At 47.5% G+C, this 26,348-nt stretch overlaps 1 protein-coding gene across 5 annotated transcripts in view; it reads right to left on the reverse strand.

The window, feature by feature from the left end:
• The window catches only part of PTPRE (protein tyrosine phosphatase receptor type E), a 142,857-nt gene that overhangs the window by 69,816 nt on the left and 46,693 nt on the right, over window positions 1-26,348 (reverse strand). The window contains exons 1-2 of one of the 5 annotated variants that reach the window (XM_073240127.1): window positions 19,698-19,716; window positions 15,644-15,666 (exon numbers count right to left, since the gene is read on the reverse strand). The exons of 3 other annotated variants lie outside the window; for them this stretch is intronic. The gene's annotated coding sequence lies outside the window, so the exon portion shown is untranslated. Of the gene's footprint in view, window positions 1-15,643; window positions 15,667-19,697; window positions 19,717-26,348 lie in introns of those variants that run through there. One more of the 5 variants, XM_073240126.1, reaches the window with a different exon arrangement.

Genomic DNA, 26,348 nt, shown 5'->3' on the forward strand with positions numbered 1-26,348 from the left:
TGGTTGCCATTTGCTGCGGTCGGCAGTCCCAGCCGGGTGATCGGCCCCCAGGTGCCCTGCGCTGGGAGAGGAAGAAGAGAGAGCCCCCAGCTCCAGGCCAGGCTGGACTCACTGCCCAGGGAGGAGGCCCAGGAGGCAGCCTCCAGGGAGGAAGTGTGTGGACGAGGTGCAACCTCAACCCTGATTCTCCCACGCTTCTGATTTAGTTTTCCCATAAAAGTACCACTAATGTTACACTTTCAGAAAGATTCTTTCAAGGCAGAACTAAATTGATACGCAACCAAAGTGAAGAAAACCTGAGGGGAAGAGGCTCCTCGGTGCACTAGTATGAGGTCCTTTCCCCAAACAGGGTTCAAAGGGAAAATGATTTTATGTAGGGTACCACTTAGCCTAACGCACAGTTCTATTTCAGGATAATGCTGCTGTGAAGAGTGAACTTCTCATACCAAAAATATCCCTGTCCTCTTCTACAGCACTTCCTAGAGCAAAAAGGAAGGGAAAGGTGCCCGCAAGTTTTACTGTCTGCTCTGTGACCCAAAGCACTGGGCCCCCCGTGCTGCCCGTCCCTCACCACGTTCTTGTCTTGCAACAAACTGGTACATTTTTACAGAGCTTCTTCATCGCCCACTTCTGTGGAACCACCGCCCAGCGGGTGGCAGCTTCGTAGAGAAACTGCCCTTCCTTGTGGACACTTGGAGTCGCGTCCAAACGCATGCTGACGGTTCTAACACAGTTCCGAGCCCTTCTGAAGAACACAGACATCGATGCGCCACGGCGGCACACACACGATGTCTGAGGAATGGTTTACCATAAGGTCTTAGCCCCCCGCCCCCTTTTTTTCCCACTACGACTACCATTCCTCTGTCCAGCCCAGCATACTGACTTTCATTTTGTCCTGAGAATTTGAAGTACCATTCCCTGAGTACTTGCTATGTGCTGAGGACAGTGCTGTACACTTATATACTCTATTTTACTTAATTCCCAATGATTTCTGCTTCCAATAAAGAAAAAAAAAAACCAACAATAGTCCCAGAGTTGTGTCCGTATGGCAGGAACACTGACCAGGCTTTGAGCAGCTACTGGAACAGCAGCGTGCACAGAACGCCCGTGGTGCTCCATCACCAGTTTCTCGAATCACTGCCTTGCCTTCCTTGGAGGCTTAGATGGTTGCATTAGTTGTCTGTAAACCCACTTATTTCCTGCAACTGCCGCTTCTCATTCGTTTTCTGTTGATAAGGAATTCCTGAAACAATCATCAAAAACCATCTCTGTTGCAGACAGCCAAGGCTGCTCATCTGCAGCAGGATTTGAGATCTCGTTTATTCCTGAAGGGGACCATTATTTTCACCGGTTGCCATGGTGATGCCGCAGTACTGCTGTTGTGCTCATGGCCTCCCATTGCAGTCACACCACACACTTAAATCACACCATTTGTTTCACATGGCAAAGGTTTTCTGGAAAACAACCACCTGGTTATGTAAAACTTGGTTAATTGAACTCTTAGCTTCATCCCACAGTGGTGACAAATGGGGACAGCCGTAGGTGTCTGGGCACACCAGCATCAACGGGTGCCATGAGATTTAAAACAAGGAGAAGAAACATCTTAATATACCTTTTAATGTATTCTCCCTCATTAATTTAAGAAGACATTTCTTACCATTTCCAATGATCTGAGAAATGCTGCTCATAAAGCAAAAGTAATATGATCAGAAATGAGAAACTATAAAAGTTTTTTGTTGTTAGGAGTTCACATGAGGAAACTGTGTATTCAGTTTTGTAGCAGTGGCTTAGTTCTCCTATTTGCACATCTATTTTCTTTTTATTTGTAACCAGTACACACACACACAAATACATATACATGGACTCCTGTTAATTCTTGAGGTCTCTAACCTATGAAGTCTGTCTTGAAAAAAAAAGACAGATATTAGTGATATGACCTTTCAGTCTTCAGAGCGGCTATTCGCTGGCGGGACTCTCCTTGAAGTTGAGATGCTGGGAGTCAGAGGTTCTAGCCCTACGTCAAACTTACAGGAAGAGCGTCCTCCCCTTAACAGCCCTGCAGTAGAGGAGGGCAAGACGAGGGGACAGTCTTGAAAACAGCACGTGGGAACCTCCCTTTGGAGCACATGGACTTCGTGCTTTACCTCTGAGCAAATGCCAGGTTTACCTGGACACTCGGGGCCAGCAGTCGGCTGTCCTGCGCTCTCACTACAAGTGGTTTGGGAGTTGGCTTGGACTCCTGAGAAGACGGTGTTAATAAAAAAGGGAGAAATAACTAAGGTTGGACGTCAGAGGCCAATATTTGGAAAAGGCAGGTAATTTACTAAGGCCAAATTTCATTAAGTTAACCTGAGTTTGAGTTACATTTTTTTGTGCACTCTGGTCTTTTACTGTGTCTTCTGTCCCTGTACTTGTTTGCTTTTTGCTTTGTTTTGCAGTTTTCCTATTTTTTTTTGACATAATACTATCAAGATTGGCCCGGCTAGAAAAAGTTTTGTGTTTTAGAGACAGAAAGAAAATTCTCTCCACATAAGAAAGAATGCCGTGGGGCTCCAGAAACCAAGGCTGCAACAATGAATAGACACATTTCTTGCAACACCCTCTTCGTAAAGAAGGGAGGGTTGCGACATCTACAGTAACTGCCAGCAGCCTGGATGCACCAGCCTGGCCGCTGCCAGTACAGAGCCTGAGCAAGTGTTTGCGGCGGCCCCACAGCTCTCGGCCTCCTCCTTCCCTGCAAAGGAGAGTTTTCACGAGCTCAGCTGCCGACAAGAAATGAGGTGGAGGGTGGAAGCTGAAAGTGGGCAAGTGTACTGAATGAATGGATGGGAATTCACTGGCAAGGGCTCCACTCCCAGGTGCCACAGTTACAAATGTTGAGAAGCCTCAGGTGAACACATGGTGAAGGAGATTCTTAAGATTCACGAGACTGCATGGCCAGAATCCTGAGCAATTTGAATATACTTTAGCCCTAAGTTAGGAGGACTCAGGGACAAAAAGGCCCTACCGCCGTCCCTCACCCTGCGGCCAGCCCCCAGCCCACTTCCCCTGGTAGGTGTTTACTTTCTACTGAAGAAGGCAACAGTTTTAACAGGGCAGATTTTGAGACAGTTCCCTTGGTGTACCACAATGTGAATGAGTACCTTTAGCCCATTGAACTGCCTTTGGTGAAACATAGGTAAGTCGCGTGTTGCCAAGCAATGGAAGCTTCCAACACTGTGTCCTTCTTAGACACGCTCTCTCCCTTCCAAATGATCACAGATCACTCACTGCTCCGCGTCCACACGGGAGCAACACAGGAGACTGTACATCATCCTGAAATGAAAACTGAATCGCGCTGGTTCCCAGCAACAAGATGTTCGTGACATGAATTTTCCCAGAGAAACTAGACTCTTTAACACCAAGGCTGGCAGCTAAGACAGGAGCAGGTGGAATAGATGGCTCGCTGAGTCTCAAAGAAAACTCCCTATCTCATGCTAATGCACATTGTCGAAATCAAGGTCAAATCCATTTAGTCCAAGGTGGTCTGGGAGTGTTCTTCAACACGTGTGTGTGGAGTGCGTGTTAGCATGGGCAGGATGCTACATGTGGCACATAGGGACAGTCAGGTTCTTGACCTGACAGTTTTCCTTTGATGCTCAGCAAATTCGCAACTCCAAGCAATGCTTACTTTAGACATCCTGTTATGTCATCCAGATGAACTAATCAAATATTGCAGCATCACTGGAAAACAAGGTTTTCACATGTGTGTTTACAGCATGAAGCTATTTAGGTGACCACAGAAAGCCTTGGGGACTGTCTAGTTGCAAACTCTGCCAGCAGGCTCTGGGCCATCAGCTAAGCACCGGGGTAATTCTGTGGTGCTATTTTGGACCCATGGACCCCAAGAATGTACGGTTCTCAGAGACCCATCTGACTCCCTAAATGGGGGCCCCAGAAGGCACATGACTCATCTGCTGTCAGGCAGCTCACCGAGGGCACAGCTGGCATGAGCTCGGTCCCCTGGTTGCCATGCCCACACTGGCAAGCCCCCTCTCTGCATTCTTTTGTACCCCATGGACTGGTTTCCTCCACTTCAGAAGGGAGAGAAATGGCTCCATCCAGTTCAGATGAATCCCCAAAGGCTAAGATACGCCCACCAATCAAAGCCACCTAGCAGCACTGAAATTCCGTGTCTCAAAAGGGATATGTTTTAAATTGATCAATTAAAGACAGTCTATGATAAGAGCCACTAGCGACTGCAGGCTTTATACACCAAACTTGCCAAGGTTCACGTCCTGTACACCACCACGTAATTGAGCTGTGTGGCCTCTTGCACTGCACAGGACTGCACACTGCAGGGTGATAGCCAGACCCAGGACCTGGGGCAGCTCCTGGACCCAAAGAGAGAGGCAGGCAAGTGCTGGGCAACCCAGAGGGCTCTCGGTGCCCAGTCCTAACCTTGCCTTCCTACACCAAACTCCTGGGATTGCTGTCTTACCCTCCAAGTCCTGGGAAAACAGGAAATACAGCCAAGTTAGGTGGGAAAGACCAGAATGTGCAGAATGAATTGTGCTAGCCTGAACTGACGGCATGTCATGGCATAAGATCTCAGAACTAACACTATTTTGTATCCTATGTTTCATCAAATCCCCTGATTTCAAGCAGGTAAGCCTCTGGCGTGTGCACTGCCGATCATCATGGAGAGAATCACATTCAGAAGCTGGGTCTCACCTCTTCACCATTCTTCCTACAAGAGCAGGAATACCATTTGACCTCCAGTGACTCCCAAGACACATCAGCCCCGAGACTTGGACTTCGGTGACTCTGTTCTTTCCCGCCTCCGAGCTCCTAGCTGCTGAGGCTCCTCCACTGGGAATATTCCATGCCTTTTAGGTGGCCTGGACTTCTGGACAAGTTTAGTGAGAAGCAAAGCACACCATGCTCCCCAGGGAACTGGACGGGGGCAAACAAGAGAAGCAGGTCGCATGGCTGGACAGATGCCTGAGCAGTCACCTCCTGTCACCGGCCTGGTGGGCTGGCTTAGCTCATTAGTACACTCAGTACCTCTCAGGATCAACCTCAGAACTGAGAACACCACAACTGGGTTCTCCTCTCTGAGAAGCAAGATCCCAGACCTGCATGGCTGGAGGCTGAACACGGGTCATGTGGCCCCTGGGGAGGTGCAGGGAGTTCCTGGCCCTGATGGGATATGACACCGTGGGAATGGTGCTGAGTGCGGTTCATTCTTCGTGGTGGATAAATCTACAGTTGACAAAAGGCCCTCATCTTAGACTATATCTTTGATTGATTTAAGACACATCTCTATTCAAGACACAGAATTCCAATGCTAGTAGGTGGCTTTTATTGGTGAACATAGAAATTCCTTAGCTTTAGGAATCCTGGGGCTGGAGGCCTGGGATGAGAACTGCCATCAAAAACTCAAGTTGAGCTGAAATGTGCCTCCTGGCCCAGACCTTCGCCTTCAGGGAAGGAGCTCAGCCTTTCCCTGTGTTCAGGCGGAGAGTGAGTCGGAAGCACCAACCAACACACTGTTTGACATCTGCCCGTTTGGTTACAACACAAAACAAAACAAACTTGGAGGCGTCAGTGGGAAGAGTCACTGAAGCCAGCCTGGGGTCAGACAGAGAAAATCCCCGGGGATGTACGGACACACTGGGAGGTGTTAGTTGGTTTAAATTTTATGTTGTTATCCACCTTGTTCCAAGACAGATGCAGAGCAGTGTAAGCGGCAGTGCGACCACACTCATTCGTGGTGCTGCCACTTGTGCTGGGGAGGGAGGGACAGGACCCTTGTCCTCACGGGGCCTATATTCTAGAGGAAGAAGGTGGATGAACATGACCATCCAGATAGTAGTAAGTGTTCTGACAACATCACAGGGACGTGAAACAGGCTGGCAGAAGGTAGCCGGGATCAGAAATTGGACAGGGAGGGCTGGCAGCTTTAGGCGTCTGGGCAGGGCATATCTTCCCAGAAAGCAATGATGGAATCCGGGAGAATAAAGCTCTAGCTGGACACAGATCATGTTCCTGGGGAAAAGAATCCTTATGGCAAAACAGCACGGGTGAGCATTCCCGTGCTCTGACCATCATTTCTCACTCAGGGGTGGCTTCAGGGATGCAAGACAGAGCAGTCACCCAGGCCCCAGAGCAGACAGGACTGGGCATGGAGCTTAGGGCTCTGCCAGCTGCTGTTCGGAACTTTGTAATAACTATCTCTGAATTTGTGTTTTGCACCGTGAAGTCTTATGGGACAAAGACACATTGCTCCAGGGGCCGGGAGCCTCATGCACACCTGGCCCACTCTGCCACCTCCCCAGGCACGTTCTGGACTCTCCTCTCTCTGGCCCGGAAAACATATGCACTCCACCTTCCAAGCCGCCGGGGGCTGGGACATCTAGGAGGCTCAGCAGGGCCTGACAGTATCCCCATGCTCCACGGAGCATGACATTCAATAGAGGCTGAAAAGTACAACAATAGGTCCAAAAAAGAGCCACAGAGGAAAGGAAAAAGCTTTTGGACATGCAATCCAGCATCTTATGCAGTGGCCCAGTTCTCCCCAGTGGCCCAGTGGTGCCGTCCCGGGTACCGTGGAGAATGCAGAGATGGGGTTTTTCCTCTGCTAACAGCCTGCTGGGCCACGCGCCCCCTGCAGCGCATTCACTCATTCACGCCCCCTGCAGCGCTCACTCACACACGGAGTTACCTCCCCCGCTGCCAGTATGCAACTCACTGAGCTCCAGGGGCTGACATGCCCCGCCGTCACAGTCAGGCATGGGAGTCAGGCGGATTGTTCTCGGTCTGTTTGCACGGATGCAACCACGTGAGAGTTTCAAGTTAAATATCACACGTGATATAAATCATGGATAAAGTAGAAAATAGGTGTGGGAAAAAATTCGCATTTTCTATATAGCTAAACCAATACATACCATCAAGCCATTCTCTGAATCTGACTTCCTTTCCCAAGGTGTAGTACCTAATTCTCTTTTACCCACATCCTGAGGAAAACTCCTTATTGTGGATTTAATGAACTTACAGAAGTGCCACCAGGATTGCAGAGACACTACTGGTTTGGTTTTTCTCTCTCTTTCTCAAATCCACATAAAGAGTTTTCTTGCAGGATATGGTTAAAAGAGAATTAAATATGAATCTGGATTGGAAATTTCAAGGACTCATTGAAATGCCACAGAACTGAGTACTGAGATTGCCTCAGACACCTGCTTACCCTCAGTCAGGTCTGCTGGGCTTTGCCACAAGGGGCAATTGCAAATTTTTTCACCTTTCCTAGGGCCCCTGCAGTATATACAACAGACAAACTTTTATAAAATGTACTACAGCCCAGCTGAAATAAAAGGTTATTTCCTTATATGAATTTCCGAAAGGGGTCAGCATGTTTTGGTCATGGATCAGTCTGCCAAAATGGCGTGATCACGGCCAGGGACAAAATGAAGCCTCCCATTTGCACCTTTATTGCAAATGCCTAGATACAGTCCTTGGGTTTCTGGACATTTGGATTTCTGACATGAGATTGGGATTTCTGGTACAATACTTGTGTGTCTGACACGGTGCCTGATTTTCTAGAGAAGGCCCCTGGGTTCCCGATGGAGTATCGGCATTTCTGATGTAGTACTTCGACTTCCAGCGAAGTACTGGATCCAGCGAATCCAGCACTTCAATTTATACTTATTCTGACTCAATACTTGGGTTTCTGGCGCAGCACTTGCATTTCTGACCCTTTGTTTGGGTTTCTGACATGGTCAGAACCTGACATGGTCTGACAGTGGCATATCAGCATACAAAGCAGGGGCGGCTGACTTCTAAGGCCTATGGTCTGGCCCTTGGAGTGGCCCGGTATCTCCTGAGCGCTCCCAGGCCTGGGAGATTGCTGCCCAGCCACCCTCATGAAGGGCGTCTAATCTGCCGAGGAACAGCTCAGCTCGAGGAAGCCCTGAGCCCAGACCTGGGGTATCAGATAAGAGCCAATCCTCTAAGAACAAAACCACCCAGCTGTCCCTTGTACTTCCTCATGACCTTGCTGCAAACACAGATGGCTTTCTGTCCTCTTAATTCTGTACCAGAACTTTTCTCTCTCTTCCTCTCTGTCATCTAGGATGGACAGAATCCTAAACCTTGCAGAGGTGGGTGGATGCCCTTAAGGGATGGAGACCTGACAGAAGCCACACAGTGACTTAGAACAGATGTCTGGCCTCCTGACTCCCAGGCCAGGCCTGTCCTCTGTACCTTTCCTGGTCATGTTTTCCACAGCAGACTTAGTGAGCAGTCGGCCCAGCTTCTCGGGCAGCACCACAGAAGCCCGAGGCTGGGGACACTGGGTGCTGGGTGTAGGGCACGGGCTTCGACTGCCTGTCCAGCAGACACTGGCTTCCAGCGGAGCCCAGGCAAGGAGTGCCTTCCTGTACAGATGGGTGGCCTGCACTCCTCATCCTTTGCAGGGAGCAGTATGCCAAGGAATGGGCCTGGGACAGTAGTTAAACTGCTCTGGTGGCCAAGAGGAACTCCAGTCCTATTTTCAATTAAGGTCGTGGACCGGAAGGGCTTTCAAGGTCTCAGCTGGGCAGACAGAGGCCATGCGGAGGAAGCGACATGGGCAGGGAGAAAACTGAACACACTGTGTGGAAGCTGAGCATGTTTCTATGCTGTCTGTCAGGGAAACCGACCACATGGTCTTCCAAGGAACGCGATTTTTGCAACATGAAAAAAAAATGTTAAAAAAATTATACAATTTTCAAAACGATTTTTATAGAAAGGAACATTTTTGGATGTTTAATGAGGCACAGTCTCCTCCAGCGATGAACATCAAAGGCAGACCTCATGTTACCATAAAAGAGCCTGGGGAAGGTTAAGTCCTTCCCTGAGTGACATCACTACGTCCCCTACTCTCCGACACTGAGTTTTACTGACTCACTTTACTGAGACACTGACATTGCTCAGTTTTACTCACAGCAAAAACCAGTTTTTAAAGGAAGCATGTCTTCATTCTCAGCTCAACAGGAGGAAAACATACAGCCTTTGGTAGTGAATCACTCATCAAAAATTTAAGAAATCCACCCACAATGGGAAATAACACAACAGAATGCTGGTGCTGGCTTCACCCTGGAAGGAAGCCAAAAACAGGTCTTGGAAATAATGACGACTCTGGATTCGATCTTGCACACACTGTGTGCATTCGGATCTCTAACATCACCTCAGCGACATACACTTTCCAGCCTGGCTTTCTTTGGGAACTCCCACGGGAGGGGAGCAGGGCAGCCTTGGGGGTTTCCATGGTTTCTGACAAGATTAAGCCATCCACCTTCCCAGTGAGTCACTTCTTCAGGTAAAATAAGCCATCACGTGGCCCCCAGAACCCTTTGCCAGAATGGATCTCAGAACAGCAGGGCAAATACCTTCGTTTTTCCAACTAAGGTTTCTGCTCAAGTTTTAAAATCAAAGCCAATGGTTTCCCAGCCCTTACTTCCCTCATTTAAGTGACATCCTGTAAAGAAAAAGACTGTTTTTCAAAAAGTGTTTTTACATTAAAAAAGTCCCTCCTTTATGTGTGTTCTGCTTTTTTGGAGGGCGGCAGAGAAGGAGCACAGATATGAGAAAAGGGAAGAGAAAACCCTGAAGGGCAGCTGCTTTGTTTTCGAAGTTAAAATGATACCACATTTACATCATGATGGACGCAGGTCATGCAGAAGGGAAGCTGATGCATTAGCTGGCCCCAGACCCAGCTGGTACACAGCAGTGGCTATGGTAAGGGGATTTCTCATTAACGCAAAACCCAGGGAAGCATTGCTAGATCAGAGAACTTTATATCTTAAAGAGACCTTTAAAAAGTTCTCACTCAGACCTTTCCTTTTTCGACAAAGAAGGTTGGGACTCAGGACATGAAGAGACATGTCTAAGTCATTCAGCTTTCTGGAGCTAAACTCTATTTCTGTCCCATCCTTTTCTAGGCTAGTGCACACAAACCACGTAATTATACTTCCTAAAGAAAGTACTCAGATATTGGCCCTACAGGCAATAGTTCCTGAAATCAGAACTAGGATCTACCACTTCATTTTTCAAGACCTTGCATAATCACAAGCCTGCAGGAGACACCTGATAAATGTCGGCTGGTGAATGGCTGCACAAAGAGGAAACCCGGCAAGTGTGTGAGAAGAGATTAGAGAAGTGGATTTGGTCAGCAGATAACATACGGAAATAGTTTGGAACTCTGGCCAAGATCAACTCAAGTGATCATAAAACTGTTCCAAAATATAGTTATCTACCAGTCAACTGTTTGCAGAGTCCACAGGGTACATTCTTATTTATTCATGTGCCCTACGACTTTCATAATTATAATATTTTTCATAATGGAAATTTTTCTTTTATTTTGGCCAGGTCCGTACCTCACCTCTGGTGGTGGGAATGAGTGGACTGGCTTCTAGGTTTGAGAGGAGCCCTCGTACAGTGCAGGTGACACAGGGGACATGTCCTGTCGACTCACTTCTCCAAGCCTGCCTGGGTCTCTGTTTTCTCATCCATAAGGTGAAGGTGAGAATGCAGACCTAAGCTACCTCCAGGTATCTCTGAGGCCCAACTAAGATGGAGCCTGAACATGTTTCTAAAGTATAACGTGCTCTATACGCGTGTGCATTATCGTAAATGCAATTTATGTTTTCAGCATAAGGCATTTCACTTATCAGGCAAAACAGGAAGTAGATCAAGTCCTGTTTCTGTGAATAATAACTTCCACCAACAGGACGTTTTTAAAGAATTAATTTCTCAGCAGCAATGTGGTAACATGATAGCTTTATAATATTTTCATAGAGAAGCTTTGAACACAAAATCTGTACCATTTCTGATAGCGGATCAACCCAGGTAGAGTTGTTCGAAAGCAGTTAAATGCCATCAACACATTTTTAAAAAGTTAATAGAATTCAATCGCCTCCATCATAAAATAACACAAATCCAAGATCTGTTTCCTGCTTATGCCCATTGCTATTCAAAACAAAGAGAAAAGCTGCTCAGAGAATCCATTACGTGACACAGATTTTGTTCAGCAACTCCACAGAAAGCTTTCCTTTTCCAACATTTTAAAGACATTATTCGAAACTCTGCATTGCAATAAGCAGTATTTAAAAGTCACTTCAAAATGGCAATTTTTGAACAGAATTTGTTCTAATCTCCTGTTGTTCAGTGTCCCAGTTCACACAGATGGGTCCCGTGGATGGGACTGCAGTTGGGGGAGAGTTCCCACATCAAATGTGGATCGGTCCAGGTTCCTGTTCCTTCTAATTGGCAGCAAACCTCATTCCTGATTCTGTGGCCTAATGGATCTAAGAAATTTCCCTATAGTCTCACACCCGAAAGGTTTTATAGATTTCATGTCTTCCCCGTGTGAATGACGCCACTCCTCAGACAGCTGGTGTGGACCTGCAGCTGTTTCTACAGCAGGACCGCATGCACAGGAAAGCCTCACACACACAGTGCTGGCCTCACCTCGGGGCCCTGCACACAAGCTCCTTGAAGGCCGGCTCATTGCTCCATTGGCCAGGTATCTCCCACTTTCTCACAGGGTCATCACAAACTGAAAGGCCATTTCACAAATCTAGTTGTTAAGGAAAATTAAGAGGGTGGGTTTGATTATAAAAATAGGAAATGCTCAACTTCAAATGGGTGGGATTTTGATGTGTCATCTGGCCAGCCTAGGCCCCAACAATAGTTGGGGATTGTTTTCCTAAAGGTGGACTTCACCTTGGATTCCTGGCACTCAGGCAGCCTGGCCGCCCAAAGCAACTCCCTCCCACCCCCATGCACCATTTGGCTGAGCTGCAGTGGATTAAAGTGGTTTCCTGAAGCATAAATCCCAGATTTCCTGCACAGGGCTGGACAAAGTTAAAACTGAGGTGTTTGCCAAATTTTCATTTAATAAATGTTTCCTGATAATATTCCTTAACCTGATTTTTAAATACCTTAGGAATTATATTACAAACAACCATGACATAAAGCCGGTGTGACCAGAAAGGTGCCCTTTACCTCTTGTCCTGCTGAGATGAGGCTGGGGAGCCATCCTGGCCTGCAAGAATCCATGTTTCCCTGTCAGGAGAAAGAGGACTTCTAGAAGAATACCAGCTCTCAACTGGGTCAGCTGGCTCAGGGGTGAGACCTGAGTTTATATAGGAAAGCTGTGCTATTTCCTGTAAGTGGAAAGTGTGACTGCCTAATACCCATGGCTTTGCTATATGACAAATGATTACCTAGTAGACTCCTTTAGGAGGAACTTCTTGGAAGAATGTTGAAACTTTCCTGGGAGGAAAATAGAAATGGAAATAAATGAGGGAATAATCTGTTTGTCACGATCAGGTCCAGAAGCATTCTTCCAACTTACTGTCAGCTTCTAATCTCTGTCTCTGGGAGAATAAGTTCTTCCCTGTTGGGAGAGACACATTTTGCTTGGATGGGAAACCTGTGGAACCCACCGATGCTCATAAAATCCCAAGAACAAGGTAAAGGAGGGAAACAGAATCGAATATCTAAGAAAGTTGTGAAGTCTTCTGTGCTGTGCCCAGCATGTATCTAGCTTCTCGTTTCTTTCTGCAGATTCAGAAACCAATGCAGACCTGACCCAGCCGAGGTGCACAGAAGCCGTGTTTGAAGTGGCTCGCCTCACCTTGGAAGAACATGGATTAGGCCCCTGGCTTTACTTAAAAACCTTCAGATTTTTTTTTTTTGGTGGCTATTCAAACCAACACCAAGGAAGAAATATGACTGGAAAGAGAAAATCAAACATACTGACTGACACAGGAGGAGAGATAGATCATTAAAGAAGAGAAAGCTACTGAGTGAATATTCTAAGTTAACTTTCAAATTAAATTTTCTGTTACTTAATATTAGCACATTAATTTCACTTTCTTTTATTCCTTTGGTATTTCCATGAGCCAAAATGAAATAGTCAAGTTACAGTGTCATTTGATTTTACTTACTGGTGGATACCCTTTGGTATAACAATATAAGACCTCCAAGACCCTGGAGAAAATATTTAAGCTTTAATTATGTGTCTTCTAGAAATTCTTATTTCTGAAATTCCTATTGCATTATTTAAATACTATGCAACCAAGACTCACAGAGTTGCAAACATTCTCCAATTAAGGGAACTCTGATCATATATGATGCTGATATGAACCATGTATTACTTCCCAAGTCTGTTTTGATATTCCCAAAAAAAGAAAAAAGAGAATGGGTGGCTGTGCTAAAAAGACTCTCCATCCAGTTTAACAGGGGAGAAATTGGTCTCTTTTTTTAAAAGTCAAATATTAACACAGAGTGGCTTTTTTTCCTCTTAAGATGAAACTCAGAGATTACTGCTAGAAAAGGGAGCTAGCTCCTTTCCATCTTTCCATATCCACTGGAGTGCCGTCACATGCATAACGACCCAGCTAAATGTCTTCTTTAAAAGTTGGAAACAACTGCTCTAATTTTGTGTTGATGTTAGAAATAACAATTTTATTGAATGCTAACTTTGGGTGATCTCACTTGTACGTCACCATGATCCTGAAGTGATGGACAGCTGACGGAGGAGGGAACCCACACAGGTTCACGTGTTTCCCAGCAGGTGTTACTGGGCCCCTGCTCTGCAGTCAACCTGCCAGGTGTGGACAGTGGCTTGGAACAGTCACCAACCTCAGGGCACTTACTGTCTCCTGTCCTGCCCCAAGTGAGCTATTTATGTAGTTCTAACTAAACAAAAGTGAGTCTCTGATCCCCCACAGTAGCAATAAATCCCCTTCTGCTACTTGAAATCCTAAGCTCTGAAACACATCTCAAATTATTAGTAATGAAATTGGTTCAGGCTAGAAGACCAATTTGATGTCCTACCCTGATACCCCAAAAGGAAGATTGCAAACAAAGGTAGCAGAGAAGATGGCTACCCTAGTGGGTTCCTACTTGGAATACCCTCTTCTCCCATCAAAGAGAAAATTCCTGAGATCAGAAGCACTGTTAGTCAAACAACTCACAACTTCCTGAGGCAAAACTTTACTCTCCCATTGAAATGGAGGCCAAGGATGGGACCACGTAGAGGGAGGTGCTGCCCAGACTCTGTGGTGGACACAGGCAGACAGGTGCACAGTTACCTTGGGATTGGGGCCGACTTCTGAATCTGTCACTGGTTTTGAGATGATGCTGGGACTTGGGGAGCCCCAGAAGCACATGTCACAGGGTCACCCAGCAGAGCTGCTGACCTACTCACAGACAGGCAGCAGGCCCGGAAATGCAGAATGGGCAGATGGCAAGCCTGCATGTGGAGGGGCCGGTGCTGAGCCAAGAGCCAAGGAAGGCAAAGGTCACCTTTAACATCGGAAGGAGATAAGTCTGTGGGCCTGACCCTCCAGTATTTCAGCCCACGGTTGGTGAGATCCACTGCCTTTTGAGCTGTATGTTTAATATCCATTCAAACCAATAGGGATGAGCCAACGCCCCTTGCTTAGGAGCCTGCCAACTTCTTGTAATTAGACCTAATTAGACTCTATTTTATTAATATTGTTCCAGTAGTGACCCTTCTCTTTGATCCCATGGTGGACATTCGCCCCAGTAGATGATATCATTCAGAATCAACACTAATAATGATGCAGAATCAACACTAATAATGATGCGACAGAGAACATGGACAGCACGACTGTGTCGGCAGGTAGCAAATGGAGGCTTCCTCAGTCTCTATCCTGATAAATCATTAACTATATTTAGCATCCCTTCAACAAAGAGAGAAACGATCCACAGAACCAAAAGGCATTTGATCGCACCAGGTGAAATGGTGCCCTGAAGGACACACCCCCTAAAAAAGGGGGCCTCCAGGGTAAAAGGACTGACCCATTGACCTTAAGATAATTCAGGAGAGAGTCAAAGTATTTCAACAGGGTGATGCATTTAAGACAAACAACTTCCTAGCTGCCCACACCCTGGTACGATCAAGGTGAGTGCACACCACCCACACCACATGGTATTCGCCCACATGCTGCAGCCACTTCAAAAGCCCTTAGATTGCATTCCCTCAAATTCTTTCGGGAACTTAACATGAAATTGATTTAGCAAAACACAAAAAGGAGATGGTGTTTCTTTTCCTAAGTATTAGGACATCAAGGCATGGCATGCTGCCTGGATCTCCACAGGCATAAAATTAGGCAACAGAAACACTGTTTGTTTTTTTTACGCACAAGTACAATCCAGAGAAGCTCCTTTTCAGCAGTTTCCCCACAGCAGATGGATTTAAGAAGCAATCGCCATCAATGCTATTATGTGCCACCCTGCACCCTAGTAATTTGTTGAATGTGTGCTGCTGAGATAAGGTGAGGTTCTTTTAAAAGCAAGGACAAGTCAGTGAAAGGAAAGCATGTGGAAATGTGTCCTAACCATCATTGCAGGATGCTGAAGACCTGAGCCAGACTTTCAACTCAAAAAATAGAAAAAAATAAAAATGATGTCATACAAAGTACGTTGTGAGTCCATTTGAGCAAATTAAGGCATAAAATTCAAATAGAGCACAGTGATTGCAGGGCCTTCTTTCTCTAGAAGATAATGTTTCTCTAACAACTCAACCCCACATATTTTTTAAGCAGTTAACTACATCCCAGAAATAATTCTGTAAAAGTTTTGTACTCACCAAGGGAAAACGAGGGCTAGAATCTGAAAAAGAAAGAGAAAGAAAGGAAGGGTGAGTCTCTGGCCAACAGGTGCCAGCTGCCGACCCTAGCCGCTTCTTCCTCTGTGGCGCTCCTTGAATATTCCCCTTTTTGCTTCATTGCTGGGGCGCTACTTGAGGCCTTTCATCTGGATGATGATAACTTATCTTTGCTGCAATCCCCAACTTCCAAAAGTGCCCTCCTCCAAATCCTCCCATAATCTTTGGGTGTCGTGTCGGTTGGTGGTGGAACACGGTGGCTGCCCCGTGGCTAAAGTGCATGGCGTGCAGCCCCCAGGCAGCTGCTCCTTCTGCAGCCTCGGAGCCCCCTCTTCTGAGGCCCTCGCAGCCCATCTGCCCCAGACCTGCCTCTTAAAACCTGCCCAGGATGCTCCCGTCTCCTCAGTTCGCTTAATCATTACCTAGCTTGCTCATGCCATTAACTCAGCTCTCATTTTTTGTTTTTAACAGCTTTATTGAGATATACTTGACATGCCATAAAGTCCACCTGCTTACAGTGCACAATTCAATGATTTTTAGCATCATCAGAGTTTTGCAACCATCACCATCAGCTAATTTTAGAACATTTTCATCATCCCAAAGGAAACTCCATGCCCACTAGCTCATTAGCTCCCCAGCCCAACCTCTCCCCACCTCTGAGGTCCTAGCAACCACAAATACACTCTCTGCTTATGGCTTTGCCTCTTTTGGACATACATAAATGGGATGGTACAATATGTGCCCTTTTGTGACTAGCTGCTTACACTTGGTCTATTCTTGAGGTTCATCCATATTGCAGCCTGTAGCAGAACCTCATTCCTTTTGATGGATGAAAACTATTCCATTATATGGACAGACCGCACTTGTTCACCCATTCTTCAGTTGACAGACATGCCCTTCTTGTTCTTGCATGAGTGGCCAGTTAGGCAGCTGCAAATATGGCTGTTAGCCTCCATCTCCTGTGGCTGGAGACCATGCTCAGTTGTCACTGTACATCTCTGCCTCTAGAGTGTAGAATCATGTTTTGATGATCATGACCTTTCAATAACTAATAAAATACATGATATTTTCCAGCAAAATAGACTAGTTCTTATCTTAGTCATGGCCAGACTAGTTTAAACCGAAAACTATACAGCACATAATTATAACAACTTGTTGCACTAATTAAAAAGCTGACCTGTGAAGTAGGTTTGAAGCCAAAGAAGCAGAAGAAATAGTTCTTCGAATATTAAGGACTTTTAAATTTACTTGGGCAAATCTACAACTAATGTTATTTTAATGGTGGAAGACTGAATGCTTACCCCCAGTACTGGGAACAAGGCATGGATGTCCACTGTCACGACTCATACTTAACATTGTACTAGAAGTCCTAGTGAATGCAATAAGGCAAGAAAAATAAAGCAGACATAGAAAATGGAAAGGAAGACATAAGACTTTATTCTCAGATGACAGGGTTGTCTGCACAGAAAATTCCAAAGAATCTACAAAGAAGCAGTGGGGATCAACCTGTTGAGTGACATATAGAGTCACAGAGTTCCCAGAGCACAGAGGAGCCCAATATAACATGAGGCAAATGGCAAGAAGGTGATAGGGGCGCAGAGTGCTGGGCAAGAGGTGACCATCAGGGATGAGAGGAACCACCTTTTTGTAAGTATACTTATTACAAGAGTCCACCCCTTCCTGTCCTCAAAAAGAACTGGGGAGGACCTTGGGCATGACTGCGGTTGCCTAGGGCCAAGCACAGGGAGACGCCAGGAGTGGAGATACTTTCAGAACTCAGGAGGATTGATAGAAATGCTCAAAACCATTTCCAGTGTAATGTTGAACATTTTAACATAAAATAAAACCCAGTGAGATGCACAAGTATATCCTATGCAGAAGCAGGGCTACAGGCTTGAGTCAAATTAAATAAAAACCGCAAGGAAAAAACCCAGTAGGGCACAGGATTGGGTGGGCATCCTGACAATGGATGGTTAAATAAACACATAAGCATGATTGACTAAATTCCAATCAAACATAAAAAATGATTTTGAATTAAACTTCAAACTAGAACTAGTTAATTTTTTGAACAGATCGAGAATACATGGAACAGTAGGCTCTACAAATAGGTCACATACTGTACCGGGTCGGACTCACATGAGTTAGCATGAAACCACAACTGGTTTCTCTGAGCACAGAAGCAGAACAAAAGCCAAGCACCCAGAATATCTTCTCAAGTTGGCCTTGATCACGGGAACACGTCCCTTAGCTCGGGGCACCAATATCACTGAGCAAAGTGCTTGGAAAGGTGACACAAGTGCATTAAAAAAGGGGGTTGGGGGTTGGTTCCCGTGGACAGATCTACGACTCTCAGGAGGGGGCCCACTGAGTCCCTTATATAGTTTTGTTCCACAACTAGAGAGGTTACACGTCCTATCTGGACCATCTTATCCAGAACTGCACTGTCCTCCAAGAAGGGAGGGAGAGAAGCTCTCAGATGTCCTGGACCTGTCACCTGCCTTGGCAGCCACTTGTGGTGTCCCCCTGACAGCCCACAGCCAATCTTTGAGGAAAGAAGAGTCCCATTTTAAAGATGGGAACACTGAGGCTTGCTGAGACCCTGACTAGTGTTCCACAGAGTGGGGAGGCAGGGCATTGGGTTTGCTAACCCCCGGCTGCAGGGACAGGCCACTCCTGGCTGAACTGCACAGGGGGATCCGGGCCCCCACTGCAGTTTACTTCTGTTGGTTTTTTTCTTTCTTTCTGGGTCTCCCTCCCACCAGCGAAGCTGTGATTCCTTCAGGGTAAGGATGGTTTTCCTTTCCTGTATATTCCCAGTGTCTGGGGCACTGCCTGCTGGCAGGGGGGCCCAGGAACGGCACTCCGTGGAGGATGGCAGTGACACAGGCGAACACCTGATAGTTCCTTCTAACTCTAGAGAGAGCTTCACTGTGGGCTCCGTGCCAGGAAGACCTGGAAAGACCCAGGCTGGCCACATGCTTCCTGTGGGGAGAGGTGGGTCTGCAGGAGCAGCTGGGCTCACAGCAGCCTGAGCCAACCTGACCACGGAAGCCAGGGGGTCTGCTCCCAGGCAGCAGAGGCAGGGAGCACACAGCCCAGCCAGGCCCTGGGAAAGAGGTGGTGTGAGGACGTGGAACAGGGGAAATCCGTGGCGGGGTGGGGGGTGAGGCAGACGAGGTCAGGCGGCGGCGCTCCTACAGGAAGCTGTCCCCTCCTGATTGCTCACAAGATAGGGAAAGACACAGGGCCGTTACTGTGCATCTAGACCTTAGGAAGGAGAAAATAAAACTACAGCGTTTAGAACCAACCCATTGGAACTGCTCCTCTTAAGGCAAAAACGTAAATTATTCTGACTTGTCAAGTTCTGGGATGGGCATAAGTAACTGGGAAATCTTCCCAAACTCAGACAAAAGTAGTCTCTAAAACACACCCTTGGCCTGAAGCCTTATAAACACTCAAGCAGGCAGAATGTACTCTGCTGAGGGTGTGATCGACAAGCTATTCTCTCAAAAGGGCGGCAGCATTTAAAAATATTTGGATGCACTTTTACATTTAATTTTTAAATGTTTACATACATTATTTCTACATGTATATATACTATATCTAAAATGTGAAATTGTTATGATGGATTAAAATTGTATAAAGCCAGGACACACAAATAAGAATAAAAATCATGCAATCAAACACCATGAACTCTGGCCTGGAGGTAGCTTTGGCAGGATGATCAGACCCCCCCCAGTGGAGCTCCTCTATCCCAGCTGCAGTCTCTGGGGCTCCAGTGTCCCCCAGTACAGAGAGTTGTCTAATCTATTGGTCAGAGCGCTTGGAATGACAAAGACTGCCATTTACTCTCAGCCAGTGGCACTCAAGGGCCATGACCAGAGCAGTTCATTGAGATGGACTGGCCAAAGAACAGGAAAGTCACACAAATGAGAAAGCAACGAGAGCCCCCAGCATTCCATCAGGGACTCTTCTCACTCTGCCTGCAGCGGGTGACTGATGCTGTGGGGGAGAGGGCAGAGCGCCTCTGACTCACGGGGCTTCAGGTCCTCGCTGGGCATCATCCCCTGCCAGCTTCCTTGTTTACCTTCCAGGCATCAGCAACTCTGTTCATTTCTGTATTTCCTAATGCATGACAGGAAGGCTGGAAGGGGCTGCTGACCTCACTGGGGCGGGACCTCCCTGGACCAGAGGAGTTTGGAGAACGGCCTTCTGCCCGCCCTGCAGCAGCCGCCTGAACGAGGCCGGGGCGAGGGGATCCTTCAAACAATGCTGCTGAGGCTGGAAAAATGATCCATTTTCTCAACCACCCATTTTGTCAATCTTCTGGACTTCTAAATATTTGGCAAATTTTAAGAATTATTCAAGGGCAGCTGCTCAGCAAAGATCCATGTACATTCCTTCCAGAGAGTGTTTTCTGAAGCTCAATTACCAGTCCCCAAAGTACACGCAAAGGCACCTCTCTAATGATCACACAGTCGGGGGCCCCTCTTTGGATTAGGAAACTATGCAAATCAGCAAGCCAAGGACTCCACTTTTGCAAGCCCAAGGCTGCTGGCTGCCATGCACCCAGGCCTGTCTTTGCCATTATCATCAGTACGGATTTGGGAACCCAGGCCTCTGGTTCCGTGTTCCCTTCGGGGGTGCAGGGCGCTCTCCAGGCCCAGAAGGGAGGGTGGCCTCTCCTGCGCTGCCCCCAGGGCCCTCTCTGCAGGCTGACAGCAGGTAAGTGCACCTACCCTGCCCAGCACAGAGCAAATCTGGCGAGGGACAGACTTGGGGTGCAGGCTCAGGCCTCGTCCTCTGGCCCATCTCTTCGCGTGCCCGCCTCTTGGCACTTGGCACAACAGTTTATCAGGTAGGACTGCCACTGGCATGTTTTTAAAGTGTATACACAGGATGATGTTTTTCCAAGTGAAACTGCGGAAACTGCTTACAAGAGCGCCTGGCCCCGGGGCAGTGTTCACACCCTTTTGCTGATGGATGAATGAATTTCACGGTTCTGAAGGCCTACCAAAAAAAGTACTATGATTCCAAACCTTCTGCTGCCCAAACACACCTGAGAAAGTTCTCACCTTCCAGATGATTCTTTGAAATGAAGTTACCCTCCAGGTTGGTGCTAGTGGTCAACTGTAACACGGCCCCACTAGACTATGAAGAGGTCCTGGTTACCACCCCTGAACACACCTAAATGTCTCTGCCAGTTGGGTGAGGCAGGGGAGGAAGTGGGGTAGAGAACTAGCTCCAGATGGGAGTGAGACCTCACGGGAGAACTGCCTCATCGCATGCCCTGTGCCTCCTTGCTCTCTTGTGCCGGAGCCTTGATCACACTGTACCTGACCCTGCTGCTCCTAGCTCAGGTCAGGTGGATGGGGCTGGCAGGGAAGCTCTCCTTGAGCACTAGGCTTCTTTTTTAACTCCTCACATTGTGTTTGGACGGTGAAGGTATTCAGAGCAGGCTTGTTCACTATATGAAGCTAATGGTACTTGAACACTCTAAATCTGATTCAAAAGACATTTTTCTTGGTCTCATTAGTGTTCAGTGAACCCCAGAGAAAATGATTTATCTCTGTATTCAGATAGTAAACCTGATGTGTGCAGGTGTTAATTTTCAGAGTGCCCATGTGAAACACCCCTGCCTTTCACCAGGCGGCCCTAGCCCTCTGAGCAGGCTGCTAACCATGTGCGTAAAGGGGTAGTTGGTGATTATCTTTACGCCCAGCTGTAAACAGCAGAAAGCTGCAGAGGCCCCAGGCAAAGCGACCTTCCCCACGTCAGCATGATGGATGAGCCATCATGGCATTAATAATTATTCAGGAGGATCATTATTCCGGCAGACCCAGAATGAAAGGAAACTTACAATGTGCTTCTTAATTTAAAAATGCCGATTGTTGGTGTTAATTAAAATGCTAGTTACTACCAATCTGACACAAATGCAAAGGGACAAGTTAATGCCCACTTCACTCTTATTAACCATGGTAGTTGTATTACTATGTAATAATAACAACTATTGCTAAGGAATAAAGGAAATAGCATTTTCGCTGATGAGGTTGTCCCAGAGAGGAGAGCAGAAGAATGTGTTGGTAAACAAGTTCCCAGGGAAGAGCCTCGGGGTGGGGAAGATAGCAGGAGACCCACACGTGGGTCACAGACACCCTCCGACGCCGGGGGTCCCCTTCCTACATCTAACACCAAACTTCCCTTTCAGCATCTCCTCCACAAGCCAAGGTGTGCTTCTCAATGGCGTCTGGAGCAGGAACTTTCTAGAGGTCCCTTGCCCACACACAACCGCTTTACATTCTCCAGACACTCCACAGTTGTCCTGGCTTTGCTGCTATCCTCACGCTGCTCCTTGGCCCAGAAGCTCCCCACCTCAGCCCAAGTGGCCCCATGCTTCCCACGCCCCGGCCCATCTGGTGTCATGTCTGAGCCCCAAGGCCACCCTGGTTTTATCCCCACAGGTGCTCAGGAAGCACAAAGATGCCTCTGCTGCCCTTCCATCTGACGGTGTCTTCCTTCCCCAACCTCACCGGCTCAGCAACACCGAATAGCAGGATGGTGGATTAAAAGTAAGCGTGCCACACTCTCCACTGCCCTGTAATGTGGGTAGGCATGATCCACACATTACAGATGACAAAAGCAAGCAACAGACATTCACCCCAAGATATACAATTTGGTGCTTTCTGAATAGAAAACTCGAGCTTCTTTATTACATAAACAGTTCTGTGCGCATACCAGTGACTCAGAGAATACCAGTTGGATGGATGAATAAGTGTACTAAATCAGCCACCACCATTCATTGAGAATCTACTAGGGGTTGGTGCTGTGCCAAATAGTAAAGATTTAGGGATTTAAAAAAAAAATCACATGGATAGGAGCTCAAGGTCTTCACCCTAAAGGAATTTCAAAGACAGGCTTATAAACAGATCACTGAAATGCAGGGTGAATGACCGTGCTGATTTGGGGGCTTTCAAAGATGGAAGCAGTGGCTTCTATCTCATGTTTGGCCAAAGTCAGGGCGTCTTTCTCAAGAATAAGATGCCCAGGCAGACGACATGAACAGAGGCACAGCAGGTAGAGAGTGCGGCAACATTCTGGAGACAGCAAATAATGTGACTCCCCGCCTGGACCTTGGAGTGAGTCACTCAATCTTTTTGAGCCTTAGCCTCCTCACCTGCAAAATAGGAATAATAATCCTATTTGCTGGGTTAATAAATGAGATCATCCACATGTAGGACCCAGCGCTGAACTCAGTATATGGTAAATCGCAGATAGGGATCTGGAATTGAGGCGGGCAGGGCCTGGCATGTGGCGGAGGCCTTTGGATTTGTGTTGAAGCCACAAGGCGGCTGCAGAAGCTGTAAGCCTGGGTGGGCCTCTCTGCTCTCTGCAAGGAAGGTCACGGAAGTGGCTGCAGAGAGAAGGAAGGCTCAAGATCCGTGAGCAACAAAGAAGCCATTCCAATGGTCTAGGTGAGGGCAGTGGCAATAGGGATGCAGGGTGTATGATCCCCAAGCCAGAGTCCTGTCCACTTTCACGTGGGAAGCCTGGGTGACCTTCCTAGCTAGGTGACCGGGGGTGGGCCTCACATCCTCTCTGCTACAACAGCCTCCACATGAGGTCATGGACAACCTCAGATGATGATCCGGGGACATGCATCATGTGGCTGAGCTGTAAGCCCCGCAGGTGAGAGGGTGAGGTGCAGATAAGGTGCTATCTTTAAATAGCAATAGGCAGCTATTTAAAGATCAAGGGCACAGAGCCCACTAGCGAAGAAGGAAGGGGAGGAAGATGGGGACCTTGGGCCTGACTTAGGGACCGGGGTAGAAGGTTGGACATTCCTGGCCCCAGGAAGTGACTTGCATGGGCATCGTTGACAGACACCAGGATGATGTCCCTGAGACACTAAGAAAATATATTAACATCACAGAAAAAGAAGAAAAGTGTTCTGAAAGCAGCACAATTCTTTCCCAGGAATGTGGAGCCCAGAGCAGAGAAGTTTATTAGCTATTTCTAAGAAAGAGTTTGAAAACTTGTCAACGATATAAGCTAAAGATCTGCCAATCAATCAGTTATTTTGCCCAAAACCCTCAAATATTTTGGTTTAATGACTTTCTCTCCCCAAATGGGCTGATCTGACTCCTCTAAACTAGTTCATTACTAAGATTGCATGTCAAGTGCATGGAGAAGCCAGCTTTAAATCCATGGGCGGGGGCAGAGGATATGTTGAGCATTAAAGAGAAGAGGCTAAATGTCTCCACTTAACATCGAGTTCATAATGAAAAGTGAGATTTGGGGAATTCATATATCACTGAGCTATTAATGAAAACGTCTCCAGGATGGATATGTGTTGCGAGGACAAGCACCTATTTTTCCCCCTGCCCGCCACATAAAAGGGGTCTGTGAACTGGGAATGAATCCCTCCTCCACACAAAAGAACACTGCAGTATTCACTTGAAAACAAAAACAGCTTTATCGCACAAATGTGCGGGGCTGCGTTCTGGAACAATATGCTGCAACACAGTGTTTGACTAGCATGGTTTTGTCTACCTATAAAGGTCGGCCCTCCTCTCCCTCTGAAGGCAGCGCACCCTTCATTCTCAGGGAATACCATTCTCTTTCTTTACAACTCAGGATATCATCTCAAAATGTATGGATTTGACCTGCTTCAATAGCAATCTGTATAGACCCAGGCATCTGGGTAAATTTTAGCTGGTATGTTGGGGGCTAGAGGCAGAGAGGCAGGCAGGTGGCTGCACATACTGCGGGGACCCCAGGGCCTCGGCTGCTGCGTGCTCGGCCAGTGGCCTGCCCCGTAAGCCAAGCTGGAGGGAGAGAGGAAGCTGCAGGGTGTACAATGCCCAAGCCAGAGTCCTGTCCACTTTCACGTGGGAAGCCTGGGTGACCTTCCTAGCTAGGTGACCGGGGGTGGGGCCCATATCCTCTCTGCTACAGTGGCCTCCACATGAGGTCATGGACAACCTCAGATGATGAGCCAGGGACATGCATCGTGCGGCTGAGTTATAAGCCCCGCAGGTGAGAGGGTGAGGTGCAGATAAGGGGCAGCTGGCCAGCACTGCCCCAAGGAATGTGAGGGGGCGGGGCCCACCTAATCTTCACAGGACCTTGAACATGAGGTCACACGGCCAGTAAGAGGTAGAGCCGGAGACCAAATCCAGCTGCATTCATGCTCTCTGCCAGGGGTGAAAATGCCTAATTTGGGGAAAATCCAGATGCTCTGGCACCCAGGCCAGAAATCACTTCCTGGGAGATGAGCTGCAGGCAGAGGTGCAGGCCCCAGGGCCCAGGCAGAGGAAGCCATCATGACCTAGCCAGCCAGTCAGCTGGCAAAGGTCACCCGCATGACATCCCCTCACCCACAATGTCCTCACGGTCAAGAAGCAGCAGTTTGTCTAATTTGTCCCTGCCCTGGACACTGAAATACCATCTTTCCCCCTAACCCAAAACTCAGATTGAAGATTCATGAGCAAATCCAAGAAAGTCTGGCTCATTTAAAACAAGGGCTGGTCTCTGAGAAGATAAAAGCTCTGAAAGTCTGAAATTTATGGATGGGTTATTTTTTAAATGACCAATCATTCAAAACATTCATATTTAAATGAAATGGCCTTCCTGCAATAAGCGATCCCTATGACATGAATATCATCCACCTAAAATCTTCAACAATGAAGGGAAAACATCAGGTTATCTCCTTCCTGAGCACAGCTGTGATGGACACCTCAGTGCCCATGGGTAAACTTGGCCTGCGGTAGGGTTAATAAAAGAACAGTCAAAGTATCAAGCCTCAGGGTTTAGAGTAACAACAGGAAGTCTTGCAGGACGCTCATAGGCATCGTTCCTCCTGGCCTACTGTGTCACTCACTGACCAGCGGGTATTTATCAAATGACTACTATGTTTGAGGCACCTGATGAGGTGCTTTGGGAAGGGAGCCTGGGACAGGCAGTGAGGGAGGAGAGATCAGCTGCCGCAGTCCGATCCTCCCCTTTATAGATACTGATGCCAAGAATGCCCTCAAAGGACAGGAGTCAGGGAGCAGGAGGAGGAATGCCAGGCTTGGAGCTCTGTGTCCAGGGAGTTCTGTTGAGGCTGACGTTCCACGTGCAAAGCTGCAGCCACAGTGCCAGGGTCCCTCACTGCCCTTCCTTGCACTGACCCACACTAAGATCTAGGGGGGTGCTCCTGGTGTCCCGTGGCAGCTCAGGGTCCCCAGGAATGCCATGTCCAGCTCCCTCACCTCTGCCTCTTTCAGGCCAGAGTCTGCACGTGTTGGGGGAACACTCAGGCCACTGAGAGTTACACACTCTATTTGTGTGTGTGTGTGTGTGTGTGTGTGTGTGTGTGTGAAATTCCTCTGAAACAACAAAGAACTCAACTGAAATGTTTTTCACATTCAGCTTGAAGTTGCACATTAACCCAAATCCTGGAGTTTCCAGGCAGGGGTGAGCAGACATCCACGCCTCCCGAGGGCAGGCCTCCCTGCAAGGCTCCCGGCTCTTGGGAGCAGAGCCCCACACTCACGAAGCAGCATACTTGCACAGAGTACTGATAACGTGATGGCTCAGTTCTTGACTAAACCGAGTTTACACTCACCATGATTCTATACATGTATAATGTTAAAATGGAGAGGACCCCCAGTCCGATCCTCCCCTTTATAGATACTGATGCCAA

The sequence above is a fragment of the Manis javanica genome, chromosome 7 (genome assembly GCF_040802235.1).
Source record: "Manis javanica isolate MJ-LG chromosome 7, MJ_LKY, whole genome shotgun sequence".
In the NCBI taxonomy this organism is placed as follows: Eukaryota; Metazoa; Chordata; class Mammalia; order Pholidota; family Manidae; genus Manis; species Manis javanica.